The sequence below is a fragment of the Dipodomys ordii genome, unplaced genomic scaffold (assembly GCF_000151885.1).
Source record: "Dipodomys ordii isolate 6190 unplaced genomic scaffold, Dord_2.0 Scaffold12, whole genome shotgun sequence".
In the NCBI taxonomy this organism is placed as follows: Eukaryota; Metazoa; Chordata; class Mammalia; order Rodentia; family Heteromyidae; genus Dipodomys; species Dipodomys ordii.
Genome location: NW_012267228.1, coordinates 28,460,568 through 28,482,999, shown reverse-complemented (window position 1 = coordinate 28,482,999; position 22,432 = coordinate 28,460,568). Strand labels below are relative to the sequence as shown.

Genomic DNA, 22,432 nt, shown 5'->3' with positions numbered 1-22,432 from the left:
TCAAAAATTAAAAGTCAGTCAGGCACCAGTGGCTCATGCCTGTAATCCTAGCTACTCAGGAGGCTGGGATCTGAGGATTGCAGTTCGAAGCCAGTGCTGACAGGAACACCTAAGAGACTCTTATTTCTAATAAACTACTCAGATAAAGCTGGAAGTGGCACACTGGCTCAAGTGGTAGAGCACTACCCTGAGCAAGAGAAGCTCAGGGACATCACCCAGGCTGACTTCAAGCCCCAGGACAAGCAATAAATAAATAAACAAATAGTCCCTGAAATTAATTTCAATTAAGGTGAGAAAACATTCTTTTAGTTATGAAGTGATTTCTAAATAGTTACAGAAAATGAACATTTTTAAGGGAGGTACTCAGTTGGGGCTCTACTAAAACAGAAACAGTCAAAGATTTTGTTTCTTTACAAATGCTTGTTTACAAAGATTAGGGGGAAATGCTATGTCACACACTAATTTGGTTTCTGTGAAATAATATGAGTATCCAGCCATGGAAGGAAGCACCCATAATCTCAGTGACACTATGGAAGACTTGATGGATTATAAATGGATCTATAGCAATGGTCATCATATGATATTGGCTTTCAAACTCTCTTGAATATTGTGTCAGTCAAATTTCAATTTTCCTATAGGGGAAAAAAACTGAAAATATAGCTGAACAAGTCAATTTGAAAAGAAGAAAGATTTATTTGGAGTCACCGTTTGGGAAATGTCAGCCTGTGCTTCTATAACCCCACCACTGTGGCCTTAGGTAGGTACTATTTCATGGCAGAAACACACGGCTTGGAAAGTTGTTCACCCCCATGGTGGTCAGAAAGCAAAGACAGAAATAAGAAGGGGCTGGGTCCTCAGATCTCATCAAGGGTCCACCCCCAATGACCTAACTTCTTTCTAGTAGGCTTTACCTCCAGGAGAAACCACCACCACCTGACAGGGTCCCCAGCTAGTAATCAAACCTTCAGCAGATGGGCCTTTGGGGGATCTTCCCAGCCCAAGCTGTAATAAACACAGACCACCAAAATAAATAAGCACACAGTATATGCACATGTGTATATATACTTACGTAAGTATAACTGGAAGAAAAATTTCACTAACTTTTGTGTGTGTGTGTGTGAGGAAAGACAGACAGACAGAGCGCCAATACACTGGCTTGAACTCTGAGCCTACTACTCTCAGTTGCCCACCTGCCTTGCTTGCTCACAGCTGGTGCTCTATCACTTAAACCACATCCAGCAAGGGTTTTTTTTTTCCTTTTTCACTAGTTAATTGGAGATGCAGCCACTCTGATGTTTCATCTCCAAGCTGGCCCCAAGCCATGACCTCTGATCTCCGCCTCCTGAGTAGCTAGGATTACAAGATCCGTGAGAACTCAGCAGTATTCATTTCTAACGCAAGAGAACCAGCCACTTCCTTTTGTTGTTTCTTTCTTAATACTTACAGTCTTTTAGAAAATACTTGGTTGATTGATCTAGTGATTTATTTTCAGGTGTCACTTTTCTTCTGAGAAATTTCACTTATGGCTGATCTGTTTAGAACAATGCTTTTATGAATCCAGAAAGAATAAACAATTATTTTCCCCAGTAAGTAATATTTGGGCTTATTAATTGGTCTGAAAATACACACACACACACACACACACACACACACACAGTGTTAGCAGTAAGCATTGCATAATGACCTCAAATTTATGCTGGTAAGAGGTAAGAGACTCTAATGAACAGGTAGCCAAATCTCTGCAGTTACTATATGGAACTGCTTTCTTGAAGCAGCAGAGACTATTAAGAGACTATTAAGTTCACCAGCGTTGTCCTACACATGGAGGCCTGTACATCTTACCATCAATACCAGCACCCTGGCTACCCAGTGGGATCATCTTCACTCCTTAGGACAGCATCACATGATGGATCTAGGCAGAAAAAGGAAAGAGCTGCTCTTGTTTTGTGAAATACAAGTAAAAATAGTCAATCTTCATATTGGATACTCATATTGAAAAAATATGAGTAGCTATTCATGAGAAGGTACATATCCCAATCACAAGTATAAGCCAGGCCTAGACTCTGTAGGTGGTTTGGGTTTTGAGTGTTGGAAAGTAACTTAAGCACATTGAATTACTTATTTTAAAAAACCTAATAACTATTTTATTAGTACAACAAGACTTCTCAAGAGTCATGACACACACTTCAAAATCTTATGTGAACATTTCTGAAAGATCTTTGACACATAGAACACTGGATTTGAGTAAGATCAAAGAAACTCTCTGGTCCTGCAGTGGACCACTGATGTAGAAGACTCCAGGGCTATCCTCACCCATGCCACACTGTCTCTGTCAAGCTGTCAGTATTCATTCAGGTAGGAAGGGATTCCATGAGTGTTTACAAACTACTAGAAAGGCTGGTAAAGAAGAATGTGTAGATAATCAAATAACTCACAGAAATTTCCAGCAGAAAGCTTAGAAGCAGGGGAACCTTCAACAAAGCTAAAACACATCTTATTTCCAATAGCCAAGAGTGAAATATTACTTATATCTACTTATTTATTCATTTGACTAAAACGACCATCCAAAGTCTTCTCCTGTATATACAACATTGTTTTCCAAGGAATTCTTCCTGACAATGGTGAAGGCAAGGCAATCTCTTTCTTGCTACTGACTGCCCATCCTACCTAACTCTGCCCTGTTATATTGTAGTTATTTGTGTCTTTAGGTCTTTTCCTCCAGGCTGGTCTTGAGGATAGGATCTGTAACCCTACCTTCTTGGTGAGATGTTATTTGCAATAACAATGGCTCCTGTTTATTAGGATTTCACCAGGCGTCTAGCACTAGCTTCTTCCTTCTCTGTATTACATCACATTTATTGACTATATCAACCCTATAGAAAAATAAGTCCTTCTAGGAAACACAACCTCAGGAAACAATCCGTTAGTAACATAGGATTTAACTGGTTTGCAAACCCAAAACTCAGACAAGGCTTCATTACTATATTGCCATAGATTTAAGTCATGACCTGAGGGCAAACACCTCTCACAGTCCATTTGATGATGGAAAACTTAGGAAGTAGTTCCTTATGATGAATCTCATAAAATATATAGAGACCTTCTCCCTTTTGGGTATGTCCCAGTGTGATCAGAGCATGGAACTTGGTGGAGGAGAATAGCCTGTCTGTTGACTACACAGCCCTGTCTATAACTGCACTCTTCCAGGGAGGAGCAGTCACAGAGATTACCATATGGTAGAGTCCTGGAGGCTCTAAAATGTGATGGCCCTTTCCTAAGTGAGAAACCACCACCTGGTTGGTGCTTGCCAAGCACAGACTACCTTGATATACAAGAGAAGTTTAAACAACTGATTTAATAACTTGCAAGCCTACTTTACAAAGTAAAGATCATACGCTGAACTACTTCTCAGATGCCCATGTGCATCAAATAAGTCACAAAGGAAGCACACCATAGATGCATTGTTATTTTCGGACACATGAGGATTTGTGAAAAGAATGGTAAGAACAATTGCATGATCTGCCCTCACAAACTGTTTCTACTTTGTTGTTCTCTTGATTTTGTTGCTTTACACGAAGTGAGGATCTCCCTTATGCCCACTTTCTGAAGTTTACGGAAAGTCCACAGCTGTGTAGAATCCTAGTGTTTCATTGAGAGGTCAGCAACCAATTCTATGCTGTTTCAAAGCACAACGAGCTGATATGATTGATGCAGTAGAAAATCAACAACTTGACAAGTTACATAATCATTTCAACTACAGCCAAACCTTCTGATATAATAGCTATCAGACATGCACACTTACATGTCTGTAAAGTTCCTTAGTTAATATTTAAAAATCAGCTTTTCGGTTGGATTTTTCCATATTCCAGCTGCTCGTTTATCACTGATAGTTCTACGAAGTGGCACTGCTCTAAAGTAATAAGAGGTCTATTCAAGTTAGCCTTTTAACTGAGAATGGAACTGAATTGGCTCTGGATTTCAGCTGCAAAGCTTACTTCCTAGTTATCAGCTTGGTGTCTCAAGTGTTCAGATATAAAAACTGAGCCCTTCTGTATCTAAGCAGATATGGGGATTATGTAGGAAAGACAACTGAATGAATAGATAGATGATAGATAGATAGATAGATGGATAAGAGATACATATTTCTCATGAACTGATGTTCTATTCCGTTCTTTTTGAGGTAAAATATCACTATTTAGTCCAGCCTAGCCTCAAATTCTTAATCCTTCTGCTTCAGCCTCTCAGATGCTGAGATTACAGCCATGTGCTACCACACCACAATGGCCCGCCCCTGCCAAAATGGGGCACCTCATCCTGTTGGCCTTTCCAGGCCTAGCATGAGCACCCAGAACATATGAAGTGATAGGAAGGCTTAACATCAAAGCTAGCTCATTCACAAATTATTCCAGTGATGAAGGTCTACAAGGAGACATGAAGAAAGTCCTGCGTATCAATTTGGACAATGTGATCAAGGATATCAACTCTGATTTCAGTTTCAAGGTTCCCATGGCAGACTGCATATTTTCACAGAGCTCCAGCTCTTTGGTAACAAAATGAGAGTAGGATCGGTTATTAGAAGAAAGTAAATAAGTTAATGTGTGCAAAGCACTTATCACAGATCCTGGCAATTAACAAGGATTCCTACTAACCCTGCCTAGATATGGAAAGAAGCAAAGATGAATATCTGAAACTCTGAGCAAGGTATCTTGTGTCTTGATTTTTATTCAACACCCACTTCCTTTAGCTTTATTGCAAGCTTAGCATAAGGCAATATATCTGTAAGTACTTTATCAATTTTTAAATACCATAAAAATACTTTACTAGTTTTAACTCTTCAGTGAGGCTGATCATATTCCACATCTATGTCACAGGGATTATGAGAAGAATAGCAGGTGAAAAGCATTGGTAGCAAATGTGGTATGTAATGTAATGTAATGTATGGTAATGGTATTTATTATGCTCTATTTTGTGTAGGCAATGTATGAGTTGATACAAACAGTTAACCTGCCTCTTGACAAGAATGAGCAGAAATCAGCCTGAGCCAGCTTTTGTGTGGGCTCTAGAGTGGACAGACCACCCCTTCCACACCTCTCAAGAGGTTTGAAGACTTTTCAGGAAAAAAAAAGAACTCACCGATTCTTGGCCAGTGGTGTTTTGCATTTGTTAGAGTAGCAAATTCAGTTTGCCATTTTCTATTGTTCTTCTAGCAGAGTTAAAGAAGCACATGGGTGATTTGGAAAACTGTTCTCAAGTGAGGCTCCCAGGGGAACTGGAGCATCAAAGTCAAGAAGCTATCGTCCTAAGGTTTTGTTCCTTCCACTTAGAAGAAAATGGAATTTGAATAAATCCTCAATTTGGAGTAAAATGTCATTATTGTAGTTCACACATCAATGTTAATTTTTAGGCATTCTATTAATCTTCTGGTTGACTACTCATATTTTTATTCTTGTAACACACAAAAAGGCATAAATGAAGACTGGATTTTTTTTCAAATTTAAGAAGCAAAGAAAAGTGCCAGAGTCTAGAGTTTTTGGCTTTATTAAAAGCTCAGAAGCATCATTCCAATGGAGAAAAATAATTCCAAAGATTGGAATTAGCACAGAAAAGATCTGAGTCAACAGGTATACATTTATTGTCCCTGTAGAGAATTTACTATAAACTGCATTATTAGGTATGCTTTATAACTCACTCTTTAAAGAGCAGATGCAGAATTATATTGAGATTTTAAATGAAAATAGGCCATTTGAGAATACTAGAATCTTTCAGGTCACTAGACACTGGTCTAAAGAAATTTTACTAGAGCTTTTCTTTTGTCATTCTCAGGAATTCACCCTTCAATTCTACTCACTTCATATGTGATTCCATATGAGATTCCTTGCCTGAAGTAAAGTGCTTCAATTAATTTAGTCATCCATTCATCCACCCATCATTTATTCACCCATTCATCTACACCTCTATTATTCAATTTTCTTCTAACATGCATCACTAAGTGCTAAGAATGAGATATTTCTCTTATACCCTCCCTCTCCTTCATCTCTGAGATTTATTATAGGCAATTTGAATAACTCACCTCTAATATTTCAGTTTGGAAAGATAGACTACTGCATGGCATATTTTAAATCTCAGTTGATTTCCTAACACACCCCATATTTCCTATTCTAAATATATTTTTTTCTCCACAAGCCTCTGACATTATTCATGAAATATTTCTGTGCCCTCTCTGTACAAAGAAGAGAGAAGACTGCCACATAGACCTCCAGGTGTACTTTTCTTATATCTCATCCAGGATTGGGCCTGGAATTGTTATTTTTATGGAGCCATGTCTTCATTTTTCAATAAGATCACAAACCTAATTTAAAAGGCAGTACCAAGCCAGGAACAATGTCTCCTACCTGTAATACTAGCTATTCAGGAGGCAGCTGAGGGCTGGAGAATAAAAGGGCTGTACATAAACGTTTTGTTTGTTTCTTTGGTTTTGTTTGGTTTTGTTTTGGTCTATCGTGGGGCCTGGGTGCTGTCCCTGAGCTCTTCAGCTCAAGGCAAGCACTCTACCACTTGAGACACAGCATCACTTCCAGTTTTCCGGTGGTTAATTGGAGACAAGAGTCTCATGGGGAATTTCCTGCCTGGGCTGCCTTTGAACCATGATCCTCAAATCTCAGCCTCCTCAGTAGCTAGGATTACAGGTGTGAGCCACCAGTGCCTGCCCCATAAAAGATTTTAAGATTATATTTCCCCAAACAACCAGCAAAAAGTCAGGCTGGTTGTATGGCTCAAGTAGTAGAGCATCAGACTTAACAAACAAAGCTGAGTAAGCTGAGCTTGAACCCTCATTCCAAGGAGTGAAAAGGCCAGTACCATACACTAGCTTCTTTGTGAAAACCATGATGTCAAACCCAGTGCTGTGAACTAGGTTTATACCAATAATTATCTGGTCCATAAAATAAATCACAGACAAAACTCCTCCACAAGGGAAATGGGTTTTTAGAGTGAGAAAAGACACAAGTCCTAAATTATATGGCAAAATCTCATGCAGAACTGTCAATAGGTCAGGGGTCAGAATAAGAATCTAAGCCAAACCCAAGGTATGAAGACAAAACTTCCCACACTTCAAGTTTCTGGGCAACAAAACTGGCTCAAAGAAGATACATCTCTTACTTTTAGAAATCCCAAACCAGATTCCTGGTCTCCCTGCATAGCAGTGCTCTTCTCCACGGTGGTGAAGTTATATATGAGAGTTGTCCATGACAGCTTCTCCTCTTTGTCACACACACACACACACACACACACACACACACACACACACACACACACATCCAATCCAGCCACAAGATCTCTTAGATTTCCCTCAGTATGCCCTTGTAAGTGCATCTATGCTGCTACCATCTTAGTTCAAGCTTATCAGCATCCTTACTAAGTTTAATCTAGTGATCTCTGTGTCTATTCACAGTTAATCCTTCCATTCCATTCTCCCCACAGTGTCCACAGAGAGCTTTAAAAAAATGTACCAACACTATCGCCCTACTTGCTGTCTTTTGATGGCTTCCTATTTCTCTCTTTGGTAAATTAGAGTTTTTATTTTGCCTGAGGAACTCCACATAACTCCTTGTGACAGAATGTTTCCCTAACTCTGCACTGCACAGCTGGAAATAGACCACATGACTGCTAACCTCTTCCTCTCTCTAGAGCTATGAGTTGAATGGAATGGGACAAGTAAAACCAGAATGCTTTCACCAGTATCCAATACTAAAGAAAAGAAAACACTACCCAGAGCTCAGAAACAACTTTTGTCCTTTGTATCACCATCCTTTTCTTGCTTCAATTTCCTTCTTACTCAAAACAAAATCAAAGTTTACCTGCCTGGAATGATCTCTGTTCCTTTCTTCTCCATTCTTCTTCTCCAGGATTCTGTTTGATTCTACTCTTCAGAGTTCCTCTACCCATTTTTCCAAGTTCAACTGAGGAAGTAGAAAGAACAAGGTGAATCTTCACACCAGTGTTATGGAGCCTGGAGAATCAGCACACACTCCAGCTGTGAGCACTAAATAGTATGCTTTGATATAGGATATCCCGCTTTCCTCAGACCTGAATCAGTTGCCCTGTAGCTTTCTATAACCCGGATGATTCCCCAGTGTTGTCACTCCTGCCTCTCTCCCTCTTCTCTTGGTCCCTTTGTCTGACTTTGATTTCCTTGTTTTGATGGCCATTCTCCAAGGGATTCTTCCCCTCGTCCCTACTTATCTGTTATCCTTGTAAACCCTGGGCATTCTACACTCCCAGAAAGGTAATTACCTGCTTTAAAATTCAAATTCCCTTCTTGCTCTCAATTCCAAGGGAGCTGAAGAGATGAATGTCTTACTCACAATTGTACTCCCCAGGGTTTGGCAATATACCAGAATAACCAGTCAATATATGTTGAGTGAATAACCATGCCCAAAGGAGACTAGTCATTCACATATAAATTCCACAGGGCTGTGTGGTGATTCATTCATTATATATCTAAATATGCCAAGTGTTTTGCTCATTTCCTTCTGTTTAGCAAATCGCAGCAGCTGAACACATGTCATTAATTCCTTTAGCCACCTGTATTTATGGCTACTACTGGCTGAAGTTATTGCTCCCTCTACAAGAATGCATTTTAGGTAAACATGTCCATGTTAGCCAGTTGTTGTTGTTGTTGTTGTTTCCATCTCTGTGACAAAAAAATACTGAGAAATGACTTGAATGAGGAAATATGTAATCTGGCTCCTGGCTCCATGGCCCCTTAGCTTTGCTCCATCTGAGCCCATGGTAGGGAGCAGCATTTGGTGGAGCAAAGCAGGTCACAATACAGCAGACAAGGACGCATGGCAAGAAGGGGTGGGACAAAGTATTATCTTTCCAGATCAAGCCTCCAAGTTTAGAGTCCCACTTTCAAAGCACTGTCACTCACTGGGGAGCTCATGGGGGGTGGGGGAGGGGACATTTCAAATCATTCTGCCTCTGGCCCCCAAAGGCTCATGGCAAAAAGATAGTACCATAATGAACAATTCATTTAGTTCAGCCCCCAAATGCAGCACTTCCATTACTGATCAAAATATCAAGTTCAGCCATTTGCCAGTAGCTCACACTTATAATCCTAGTTCTGTAGGTAAGACCTAAGGATCATGGTTCAAAGCCAGCCTGGGCAAGAAAGTCTATGAGACTCCTATCACCAATTAATCACCAAAAAAGCCAGAAGTGAGGCTGTGACTCAAGTGGTAGAGTATTAGGCTTTAGCACAAAAATCTCAGCAACAGTTCTCAGGCCCTGAGTTCAAGCCCCAGGACTTGCAAACACACACACACACACACACACACACACACACACACACACACACACACACACACACACACACATCCAGTTCAAACTTTTCTCTGAGATGCAAGGCAAATGCTTAACTGTTAGGCATCTATAAAACCAAAAGGAAATGACTTAATACTTCCAATATACAGTGGTAAAATGTAAACATCCCCTTCCAAAATTAAATGCAAATCCAAGCCTGCAGCATCGTGTCCAGCATCTGCAGGGCAGCACAAGGTGGTATGTTGTGAGCACATACTAATAGAGCACACTTCTATAGTCTGGGCATTTGTGTTCTCTCAGGCTGCTCACTTGCTACTGGAGGCTTTCTTCATATTCATTCTGTGTTTCTCGCATCTCTAACTTCCTCCGGTTTCCATTGGATCACCTGCTTTACCCTCACAGCCTCATACTCTGTGCTCTCTGGGATTGCCTGTGTGGAATCAGACACTGCTACATATTGCCTGGCCTCCAGGTCTTCCTTAGAAAAGTGAGTTGCAATTCTATGAGCACAAAACTCTGCTTGCCCAAAAAAGAAAAATATTGTATAAATAATACCAAGGTATAATTCCAGCCTGAGTAGTGGCTAAGCCCCCTTCGATCATGATTAGGGCAGCCTCTGAGCTTTTGATGGTTGAACGTGACGTTAGCAGCATTGTACTAGTCAGGCACTCCAAGAGCTCTCTTCTTAAAGCAAAGTCTGTCAAGTATGTCAGTTAAAGCCTTCATGCTCTTGAACTCATCTCATTGCAAAGTTCTTGACTTTTTTTTTTGCCTGTCCTGGGGCTTGTATTCACAGCCTGGGTACTGTTTCTGAGCCTCTTTATGCTCAAGGCTAGCACTCTACCACTTGAGTCACAGTGCCACTTCTGGGTTTTCTGAGTAGTTCATGGAGATAAGAGTCCCCCAGGGTCTTTTCTGCCCTTCGAACAGCAATCCTCAGATTTCAGCTTCTTGACTTCTTTTTAATGGCCCGAACATCTTTAACAATCAAGCCTTGCTTGGCCCCCACTCTGAACATGCTTGTATTCTAGGCAAACTGCAAGGTTTTTCTAAATCTTTCTACTCTGCTTGTTCCTCCCAATTCTTTCTATAAGTGTGACTAAAACCAGCTAGTGATACCCAGACGACACAGCCTAGGTGGCAAGCTGCCTTGAAATCTCCACTAGATAAATTAGTCTATCACTTTTCAGTTCAGCCATCCACAAAGTCTCAGGATAAGGACAAAACGAAGAGTGTGCATGGCCTCCTGTCCAATACCCGATTGAGTCCTTGTTCATACGTGCAACCTCATGAATATGGCATTTGACCTTCGTGTTTCTATCAGCGTTCTTTTGAGCTCTCACCAAAACCAGCCATTAAGCTCTACTTTTAGCATTCCAGAGCTCCTCGAATCTGATTCTCCAAACTTTTCCTAACACTTCCCGCCAAGCAATTGCAAAAGTTTCTGAGCTTTATCACTAGAAATAGTACCAGCAACTGCACTTCTCCAGGTACTAATCTTCTACATTCTTGTAGCTTTAAAAATAATGTTGTTGTTTCCATTGTGATAAGAAAAATACTTAAGTAAAACAACAAAGGAAAGAAGATTTACTTCAGCTTATGACTTCAGAGGTTTCCATCCATGATCCCATGCCTCCATGGTCTCTGGTCCCATAAAAAAAAAAAGAACCTAATGACAGGGAGCATCTGTAGAGGAAAGCAGTCCCCATATGGTAGACAGGAAGAAGAAAGCATAACTTGGCTACAGGAAAATGTATACCCCTTACTAAGTGATATACTAAAATGTATACCACTTACTAAGTTTCTAGAACCTCCTAAGTTGGTACCAACAGAGAGGCACTGAGACTTCTATATATGAACCAATGGAAGACATTTCATATTCAAACTGTATCAATGTCTTTTTAAAAACACCACATCTTAATTCACCAGACAGGATCTAGGCACAAAGGCAGGCCATCAACTTCACATTTAAGCAGTCAAATTTACCCTAGGAACACAGCACAGAAAGCAGACCACTCTTTTTGCTTACCAGTAGACCAGGCTTCACCAGAAGTATACCCAGATGTAACTAATGTGTGAATGGCAGAGTCTAACAAAGCTCTTGGTCCAATGACAGCATGCATTGGACGTTCCCTCGGGAAGATAGGGAGGGAAAAATATGAAGCAATGAAGAATGGATGGCAGCCTGCCCCTAACTCAGGAAACAGCAAAAATCCATTAGATGAAATAGATACAAGTTCTGTCCTCATTGAATTCCTTGATCTGCATGTGCTTGTTCCATTCTTGCTCCATCCAAACCAAAATCCTCACCCCTGCTACAGCCAGTCTTCCACGCTGACCACCACCAGACAGTGAGAGAGAAGCTGATTGAGTCAGCAAGCATCTGTTCTCATAAAGAAGCTGACTGCTTCCTTTTCTGGTCTACTGCATCTGCTTCTTCCTGCCAGAAGTTCTCTGTTCATCTCTATGCCCTCATGTCTCCCATTAGCAGCCTTTATCTTTCCCTTTCGGCTAATCCTCTGTTGCCTGTCTGCCATTGCTTGCCTTCAATCCTCACCCTCCCTGACACCTATTTTCACTTAAGTGCTATGTGGTAAACACACTGGACCCAAAAAAAGTAGAAACAAAGAGAAATGCAGCCACAGAAAAGAAAATAAAACTCTTTTTCCCAGCAAAAGATCTCTATATTTCTAGGAATCTGAAAATAGAGTAGTTCCTACTTAAAATTAATATAATAACTTCATGATAGGATCATTTTAGGAAATCTACCTTAACAAAATTCAGAACGAGACACATAGTCTTTCTAAAGCAAGGCTACATATTAAAAGGCAGCTAGATAAAGTCATTCCTCACCCTTTTAGAAATTAAAGCAAGAGAAGACTTCATTTATTTTAATCATTGGGTTTTCCTGTCTGCGACTTGATTCTTTTTTTAAAAAATGTATTTTTTTTATTGTGAAAATATTGTACAGAGGGGTTACAATTAGGTGGGCAAGATAATGAGTACATTTCTTTTTTTAATTTAATCTTATTTTATTGTGAACATACTGTACAGAGGGGTTACAATTACATGGGCAGGATAATGCTTACATTTCTTACCAAGCCTTGCAGCCTCCTCCTTTGGTTAATGAGTACATTTCTTAACAAGCATTGTTGCCTCCTCCTTTGTTTCCCCTTCCCATCCCTTCCCAGCCTCCCCTTGCCCCCCCAATCCTCCCCCCTCCCCCACCAAAGTTGTAAAGTTCGTTTTCAACATTGTTGCAATGGGTCCACCTGTATCCTTATTTAAACGACTTGTTTTTCGCCTTCCCCTCCACAAATTATACCCACATCAAATACAATGAAAGCAGGGGTTATACCGTGGGGGAGGGACATACAAAACAACAAAGAAGTCATCTTATAAATGTGTTAGAAACAATCGCATGAAAGAAAAAAAAGCATTTGAATACATATCTTAGGGTTCATTTCACCTAACATCAACTTACCTGACTTTTTCTGCTTGTTTCAGACATATACTAGTTATTGCAAATAAGGGAAACCATGGGACCTATGTTTCTTTGGGCCTGGCTTACTTCACTTAATATAATTTTTTCCAAGCCTTTCCTTTTCTTACCAATTGGGCAATGTCATTCTTTCTGATGGAGGCATAGAATTCCATTGTGTATATATACCACATTTTCTTGATCCATTCATCTTCTGAGGGGCATCTGGGTTGGTTCCATATCTTAGCTATGGTAAATAATGCTGCAATAAACATAGTTGTGCTGGTAGCTTTAGTATGGTCTTGTTTGTAAACATTTGGGTAAATGCCCCAAAGTGGGATTGGTGGGTCATAGGGAGCTCTATGTGGAGTCTTTTAAGGAACCTCCATACTACTTTCCAAAGTGGTTGAACGAGTTTACACTCCCACCAACAATGGAGTAAGGTTCCTTTCTGTCCACATCCCCTCCAGCATCTGTTGTTATTAGAGTTCTTGATTTTTGTGTGGCTTGACTCTTGACCCTCCCATTCACCTAGATGAGCTCCAGAAAGACCAGGTGAGTTACAAGCCAGAGTAGAAGGCTGATCCCAGAGTTTAAAGTTTGGAACCAAAGTGGAGTAAAAAAAATAATTATATAGGTTAGCAAGGAACAAAACAAACTGAAAGAAAAATAAATGTGCTGGATCCAACGGTGTGGCCTCTAGAGAAGAGGCTTCATCTTCCATTAACTAGGAACCGATAGAAATGCAACATCCTGGTTCCCACTACAGACCTACTGAATCACTTCTGTGACCAGCTGAGATCTCCTGGTTTGGAGGAATCAGACAAAACCTCAGGTGAAGACACAATTTTTTGGCAGTCATGGGCCTTCAACACTGGACCTGGGTGCTGTCCCTGAGCTCTTCAGCTCAAGGCAAGTGCTCTACCACTTGAGCCACAGTGCCACTTTTAGTTTTCTGATGTTTAATTGGAGAAAAGCGTCTTTCAGACTTTCCTGCCCAGGCTGGTTTTGAACTGCGATCCTCAGATCTCAGCCTCCTGAGAAGCTAGAATTACAGGCATAAGCCACCGGAGCCTTGCTGAAGATATAATTTTTAAATGAAGCTAAGCAAGTTATTATGACTTTAAAAAATACCAAGAAAGGGCTTGGGGTGCCAGGTCAACTGGTAGAACAAGGTTCTGAGTTCAAATCCCAGTACTGCAAAAAAAAAAAAAAGATAATAGTTCCCTTCATACATGTGAAAGCCTTTTTCATTATATCTGTAGCCTGTGCATGTACGCCGGTCGTTGAATCCCTTATTTTATAAAGATGATTGTTTTATTATACTTTTCAGATACATGCTGATAATTGTTTTTGCAATCCACTCTGGGACAACTTTGTGGTAATGGTTTTTATTCTTTTTCTTATGTTTGTCTTGTAGCATCATCACATACATGCCGCACTCATTCTTTTTGCTGATTTTTGCTGTATGGAGGTTTTTGTTTGAGAGGAGCTAAGGTCATTATTCCTTCTTAATATAAAGGATTGGATGTGAGTGCATTTAACTTCCAACCCATAAAAACTCTCCCCCACCTCTCTCTCTCTCATAAACGGGAGCTTTGACATGAAACCATTAAGCTACCTCTAGCTCTGTTTCTCACTGGTTAATTTTAGGATAGGATCTTTCCACCTGGGTCAGTTAAATCAATCTACTTTTAGGCTTTTCATTTTTACCAAGACCATCACCGGCCACCATGGAGTTTTGTGGACCTCTCTGTCTGGAACTGCAACCTCTGGTCTCAGTCTCCCAAGCAGCAAGAATTATAGGCATGAGCCACTAACACAAGACATTCTTTATCTCGGTCTCAAAGATGCTATACTACAAAGTTGATTTCTTTTCAACCTTATTCTACCCTTTCTTACCTCTTCTGACCTCAAATGAAACTGAATCTAGGGAAGGTCTTACTTTTTTCTCCATTTAATAAACAAGGATTACTGGGTTTGAAGCTCAAACTATGCCACTATTTAGAAGAACGAATATGTTCCAATGTTGTCTGAGATTTTCAGCTATTCTTTCTAATACATTCTCTCTAATAACTTTTTTTCCTTTAATTTTTGTGCCATTTGGCAGCCCTTGTTCAGATGGTGTGATTAGATGTTATCAAAACTTTTAGTTTCATTGTGTGTGGTATTTTTTTTTTTTTGGTCAGTCATGGGGTTGAACTCTGGGCTTGGGCCCTGTCCCTGTGCTCTTCAGCTCAAGGCGAGCGTTCTACAGCTTGAGCCACTGCACCATTTCCAGTTTTCTAGTGGTTTATTGGAGATAAGAATCTCAAAGACTTTCCTGTCCGAGCTGGCTTTGAACCATGATCCTCAGATCTCAGCCTCCAGAGTAGCTAGGATTATAGACGTGAGCCACCTGCACCCGACTTCATTGTGTTTCTTTTCTTTGTTGTCCTCTAATAATTTCTGAAAGAAAAATAAGAAATCTAAATACCAACACACAACAGGAAAGCATGCCCATGGATTTTTATCTGCTCTCCAACTAACCCTTTCTAGTCACCATCCCTAATTGAAGCTTACTACTTCTCACTCTGGAATTTGTATGAGGAACCTAACTGGATCCCATGTATGTAGTTTGGTCTTTTGTACATCACTTCATCAATAATTCTAAACAATGATTTTAAAGTTTTGAATGATGCATTTGCCTTGTTTTAAAATCTCTCTTCAGATCCCAAATCAAAGCTTGAATCTCTCTTATATATACCAAAGAACTTTCATAATAAATCATTTATTACCCCATTTTCATTCTCTTACTAATTATTAAATGCCTACTATGTGCCAAAACAAACACTGAAAATAAAGGACTATCTACCTCAATGCTGCTGTTGATAGAGTAAAGTGAGAAGCTGAGCCAGGTTCCCCCAGACAATTAGAAAGAAGTAGAAGAGAAGGACTTGACAGGAGAAAGATCTCATCTCTTCTAAAATACCATTTCCTCATGAATTCCTCTCTTCCTCACACCAACTTTCTAGACACGCTCTAAGCTAGGAATCTTCCTTCAGGATTCCATGTCTGCGGTTCTGCTAAAACTCCCCTCAAAACATTCTCAGAATTCCTGTTGAGTTTTCAAAGCTCAGCTCAGTTCTAGACTGAGCATGTTGATGGCCACAATTCCTTATTCTGCTCATAGCAAATAATATGTTCAAACCACAGCGAATTTGAATCTAGGTTCATACTAGGCAATTTTGATTAGCCAAGGAGATATTGGCAAATAAGTTGCAAATAAAGGTACGAAATACACTTGCGTTTGGAGGCTTGTTTCTTCCTCTTTTGTATACCTTTACTTTTACCTCAAAATCATGCCCAGGCAACTGGGCCGTAGGGATGCAGGGATGTGCCAGAAACAAGGCAACGAGTTAAGGTGACCCTAGAACAGCTAACAGTAGTCAACTGATCTCCAAACACGTGAGACCCCAAAGCCAAGATCAGCCACTCCATCTACCACAGACTTACACAGACTTGATGATACTTACGACAGGACATAGAGTCGTGACACTCAATGACTGAATCTATGACAGATACCTAAGTATCAGCTAATATCAGCACAACCACATAGCCACATCTTGATATTTGTGAGCAATCGTAATATTTGCTTAAATTCTAAGTCTGGTCGTGGTTTCTTAGGAAATACAGTTATGATGATAGTAAATTGTCTCCTATTCTAGAACCCTTTTTGATCCATCAAATAGAACTGATGCTGTTAGTGCTATAGCACTTGGAATTAACCTGTCATTGCACCTTTATCATGGTGCTGCAAGAATTGTTTTACCTGTTTGTCTTCCCGATGAGAGTAAACTGGTACCTAATTTACCATCAAGAATCAGCAATATATCCAGGCTAGAATTTAATGTGCTCTAATTAATTGTTTATTTTTTACTTAAAATGAATGAATTATTATGGAAAATGAATAAAAGCCAAATAATCAGGAAGATTTCTTGGGAGAATCAAAGTTGAACGTAAGCTCATTGATGGCAAAGATAGAATCTGGAAGGATGTTGACCAAATTGCTGCCATCAACATAGCTCCCAACACCAGGCCAACAACAGCAAAGTGTCTGTTGAACTACGTCAATGTATGTAGGAGGGAATTAAAGAGGCGAAACTTCAAATGACCTTTCACACTCCACTACCACTCACCGCATTGCACTAACCAACTAGCTCTCGGTGTAGACATTGGTTCCATCTTTATCTCCCCACATCCAACCCTTTCCTTCTGGGGCCAGAGTGTCACTGCTCCCAGACATGGGTACATGGCCCACTTTCCAGACTCATTGCACAGAGCAGTTGTCTAAATGATAAAAATAACTATTAGTATAAATGATAAAAATAACTAATAGTATAATTAATAGGTACTAACAGAAATACCTCTGAGATACTTATAAAAACATTTGTTGTGGAAAGACATTTTAACTTTACTGATGGCTTTTGTATGATGATAAAACAAGAGTTTTAGAAAAAAAAAGTCAAGTAAGGTATTTTTGTTTTGTTTTTAAATCTATATCCCAGAAGTGAGGAGATTGTTTAAATTCATTTCCAGAATGAATGTAGAGATTTGTTTTAAGTTGTAGAACATCAGACCAAGCAAGAGCTTGAGTCCCTGAGTTCAAGTCCCCTTACTATCACCAAAAAAATAGTTCCCTACTTTCTAGACTTATATTCATTCTATCACATATATATTCTTATTCATAACTACACATAAATGCAAATATGAAAATCTGCAGGTACTTTTTAATGCACTGATACCTTTATTTATGAAATAAACCTGGTTAATTTCAAAGTTAAATCATGTATAATTTCAAAGTTTCCAAAGTTTCTATGTATGTGACATTAAAGAAAACACTGCTTGCCTTTCTACAGACTGCTTTGACCCAGTTCACATTCTGAATTCCATTCATTGTTCCTAACAGAGAGCTCCCTGTGATCATTTAAGGGATGGGACATTTCTTGATTGGAAACATCCAGTTTATTCTTTTTATTCCCTTTACCTCCAGAGAAGACACCAAAAGTAAACACATGAAGAGCCTTATAACAATCCAGTTCTGTCCATTTCCCCCTTCTCATTATTGTCACCACCATAACTAAGGAAGTTCAATACTGTAAAACATTTGGACGCGTCGCTACCATTAACAGTGCTATCAGCAAAAGCAGTCACATTAAGTGTCTCTAGAGCAAGTCACAAAATAATAGTATTTCTTTTACACTTGCTTTTTCTCCAAGCCTGGTCTGACAGAATAAAGCTAATTTTGCATCTATTTAGCTTAGTGCAGTTTACCCTTATTGTCCCAAAGTGCATATTTGAAAAAAATTTAGTATGCAATATTTAAGTTCATTGAGCAAGAAGGGTGCATATGCTTGCATTTTGAAGTGCTGAAATTTCATCTACTGTTTTTATGTAGTTATGTACACAAAGACTTCTTATCGAGGGCATAATACCAACATGACCATAACTCCTGCCATCTCCGTGGACTGTCATCTTACTTCGAGCCAAGCATTAATCAGTAATTACTTCATATGCATGAGCTTCTTCACGCCTTGTAACAATCAAAGAGTTTAAAGTTATTGTTCACAATTTAAGGCACCAGAAATCAAGATGCCTCATACACAACGCCTATAGAATTGCTATTTTTAGAATTATGTATCTATTTTTTAATTATCTGTCCACCTACTTTTACAGTTACCATTATCACTTGGATCTCCAGCACATTCCACCATGTCCAGCTGTGCCCTTCCCCTTCCCTTCTTCTTGCCCAGTGGATGTAAACATTGCATATGGAGACAGATTTTTCTGACTGGCCTGGCCTGAAACTGTGATCCTCTCAGTCTCCCATGTAGCGTGGGATATCAAGTGCAAGCCACTGAGACAACCAATGGATTATAAAGGAGATCTCACAACTTTTTGTCTGTGCTGGCTTCAAACCACGATCTCTTCCTTCCCAACTATGATGTATAGCCACAAACACCTACCTAACACCCCCGTGTTTTCTACATAATTTCTAATGATAATTTAGAAGAGATTTTCACATTGGCCAAGAGAGAGGCTTGAACCTAGACAGTAGGTCATTTGTATAGTATCGGGCTGTGTGATCCAAGCTAAGTTGAGAATTCATGGTCAGTACGGAACACACTACAACACCAGGAGTCAGTGAGGATCACTCATTGGCCACCTGACAGGCTTGTGCCCACTAGCCTAATGGCTACCCAGAACCTTAACCTCCTGTATCCCACAGTATTGTTTTTCTGCCCTTCCATGTCTTGCTCCCCTCCTGGTGTCCCCTGAATTTGCTTCCAAAATAAACATCTTGCATGAGAATTGTTGGGGAGGGGGGAGGGGGTTCTACACTGATAGATTAAGTGAGTAAAACTTTTACTCTCAGTAAACTCAGGCTGGCCAAAACAAAGTAATACAAAATCCGTAGCTGCTTTGTATTCTATAATTATTCTACTCTCACAAGCTTCTAACTTGCTAGGTAATGGCAAAAGAATCCAGAAGCCTTCAAACAAAAGAAGCCAAACCAACCAACAATTGCTCTAAAAAATAATAGTACAATCAATCATCAGTTCATATGAAATAAATCCTCCTTCAAGTTCAAATTCTGTTCAATCCTTCCAGTTTTATGTCCTCATGCTTGACTGACCAAGATGGCATCAGGGTGTGTTGGATAGGATGTTCCCAGACTATGGCAGATGTGGAAAAGGGAACTTGTTTTGTTTGTTAAGTGGTTGAATGGCCCTTTTTCCCAATGGCAGTAGGACATCATGGCCCTATTAGAGTCTTTGGAGTGCCATGATATTATCTTCAGCTGAAATCCTTGTTCTGGACATTTTCTTCTGATCATAAAGATCCTGTTCATGCAACCTCTCCACACTTAGTCCTTACTTGGAGTGGGTTAAACTGTGAATGCTCTGTGTACCCTCCACAAGTGATGAGGAGTCAAAAGGGATTCCTCTGTCTCATCTAGAAAGTTCCTCCTCCCACAAAAGCCTTTTCATCTACTAACATATTGAACTCACTGAATGTGTCTCATGAACTGTATCTGTTTTTTGTTTATTTGTTTGTTTATTTTTGAAGTTTAAACTCAGGGCCTCATATTTGCATGGCTCACGGATTTCACTGGCTCTCTATCATTTGAACCATGCCTCCGACACTGCTTCATGCAATTTATTTTTGGAGACGGAATCCAGAGCAGACTTTTCTGTCCAGCTGACTTCAAATCTCGATAATCCAGATCTCAGCCGCCTGAGTAGCTAGGACAAGAGCCTGTAATATATTTATAGCTTCTATGATTATATGAATATTCTTACCATTTGGATTCTACTATGACAGAAAGAAAAACATATTCCTGTGTGTTGCTTCAGTACTGTTCCCCACTTTGACTGTCTGTTTACCTTCAGCCATAGGGGATGAATTCCCGCCCCTTCCATGAGACAGATATAAACCCTCATACATAAAAATGTTCTATGATTTTTGGCTTAAATGTGCCTTTTAATTAGGTAAATGATGACATTTTTTTGTCTATAGTGAGGTTTGAACTCTGGGCCTAGGTGCTGTCCCTTTAGCTCTTCAACTCAAGGCTAGCACTCTACCACTTGATCCACAGAGCCACTTCTGTTTTTCTGAATGGTTTATTGGAGATAAGAGTCTCATGGATTTTTCCTGCCCAGGTTAGGTTTGAACCTCGATCCTCAGATCTCAGCCTCCTGAGTAGCTACGATTACAGGCATGAGCCACTAGCACCTGGCTTGATCACATTTTGAATTGAGAAATAGCTATAAAACTTGGATTTAAAGAATATTATCTCAACAAAAAAAGGTAAAGTGATTAACTTTGAAGCTAAACACTAGTACCTTTGTTCTTCAGCCCCAGGATCACAAGTTTCATGGTTTTGTGTAGAAATAGAACGCTACAAACCAATAAGTTTGAAATGAAATGAAAATTGAATTGAAATGGAAATTCACAAGGTTAATATATTTTAACTACCATCTGTACATATATGTAATAGGCCTAGAACACTACATAGCTCATAGCAAGGCTGTTATTGAGGTTAAAAGAAACTGGGATGGAAAGTTTTGCTTTTGAAATGTACCTTGAATAGACCTAAAACCTTCACATAAAGAGACAAGCATAGCCTGTAATTCTAGCTTCTCCGGAGGCTGATATCTGTAGGATCATCAATTCAAAGTCAATCTTAGGCAGAAAAGTCAACAAAAAATCTATTTCCAAAAAATAACCAGCAAAATTTGAGCTTGAGACAAGGTTCAAAAGATGGAACTCCAGCCCGGAGAGAGAGAGGACAAGTTGAGAGAGAGGACAAGTTCCTGAGTTCAAACACTGGTACCAGGAATAAGTGTATGAGAGAGAGAGAGAGAAAGGAAAAAGTGAAAGAGAAGATTCCAAGCAAAGAGGATAGGCTGAACAAAAATAAATAAATGTGGAGGAGGATGTGAATTACAAAGCAAATTATGGAAGGATTTTGAATGTCAGAGTAGGGGTCTGAACTTTATAGGAAATGCAGATTTTGCAAACAAGCCTTAGAGAAAGGAAAGTACATGCTCTCAGCCTTAAAAGAAAGACCTATATGGCAGCAACTGTAAAACGAAATTGTATCATTATTATAGAGTGAACAGAAATGGAAACCATTATCATTTCAATAGGCAATGTCCTAGTAAGATATTTTTCCCTCTAATTATCTCTGGTCAAAATGCTAAACTCAATGATAGTAGTCATTATAAAAATAGTATGTAGATAAGAAATCATATATTAAGGTGGATGGTGGATGACTTATTCTCCATCAGCCAATGTACTTCCTAAAGTGAACTCTGCTTTCATTATTTTATAGAATTTTGTAATTATTTACAATTCTAACCATTTACTAAGAAAAAAATTAGCTTCTACTAAAAATAATCTGAATAATTTTCAATATATGTGAATATGTAGTATATCAATTACATTCTTTTAGTAAATCAGTCTAAAGCCTAATAATTATAAGAAAGCAAGTATTTCTATGCCAGTTGTCAGCAAAAACGAAGATTTCAAATATTGAGATGTCTTAACAAATGTACAGGAGTTACTTCTATACTGTGAGGTATTATTGTAAATATTTTCCCTCTGTCATTCACTAAACAAAGTGCATTTGCATCTTACATGGTCTGAAAGAGCTTTGCACAATTTCTAATTTCCAACTTTGACAATTGCTAGAATGGCTCCCTATCAGTAGTACACAGTAGCCAACGGTCAATAAAAGGCTGTTCTGATGAAACATCAGCCACAGTCAAGCTTCTTCTGTTTTAGTCTTAACACTAATTCATTGGAGCCTCACACAAAAATATTTTGTTTTATTTAGACCTACCAAAATGTTAATAACAACAACAAAAATCTTCCAGGATACTGCATATCTATATCATGCTCAACCAAATCAAATTTAGCATTCAAAAGCTTGCTGAAATAAGGATATAGGATGACCCATTGTAACAACAAGATGTACAAGACATTGTTAAAATCAAAGTTTACAACTTTGCAAGGGGCAGGCAGGAAGGGAGGGAGTTGAGGAGGTAGAGAGGAAAGGGATGGTAGGGGGAAAACAAAGGAGGG

The 22,432-nt window shown here is 39.3% G+C and overlaps 1 long non-coding RNA gene across 1 annotated transcript; it reads right to left on the bottom strand.

Moving 5' to 3' along the window:
• Positions 1-1,579: 1,579 nt before the first annotated feature.
• LOC105981321 lies at positions 1,580-9,840 on the bottom strand. Its single transcript, XR_001174812.1, has 3 exons — positions 9,631-9,840; positions 7,854-7,955; positions 1,580-1,912 (listed from the first exon to the last, which is right to left on the bottom strand). It is a non-coding gene; the product is annotated as an uncharacterized LOC105981321 (long non-coding RNA).
• Positions 9,841-22,432: the final 12,592 nt, after the last annotated feature.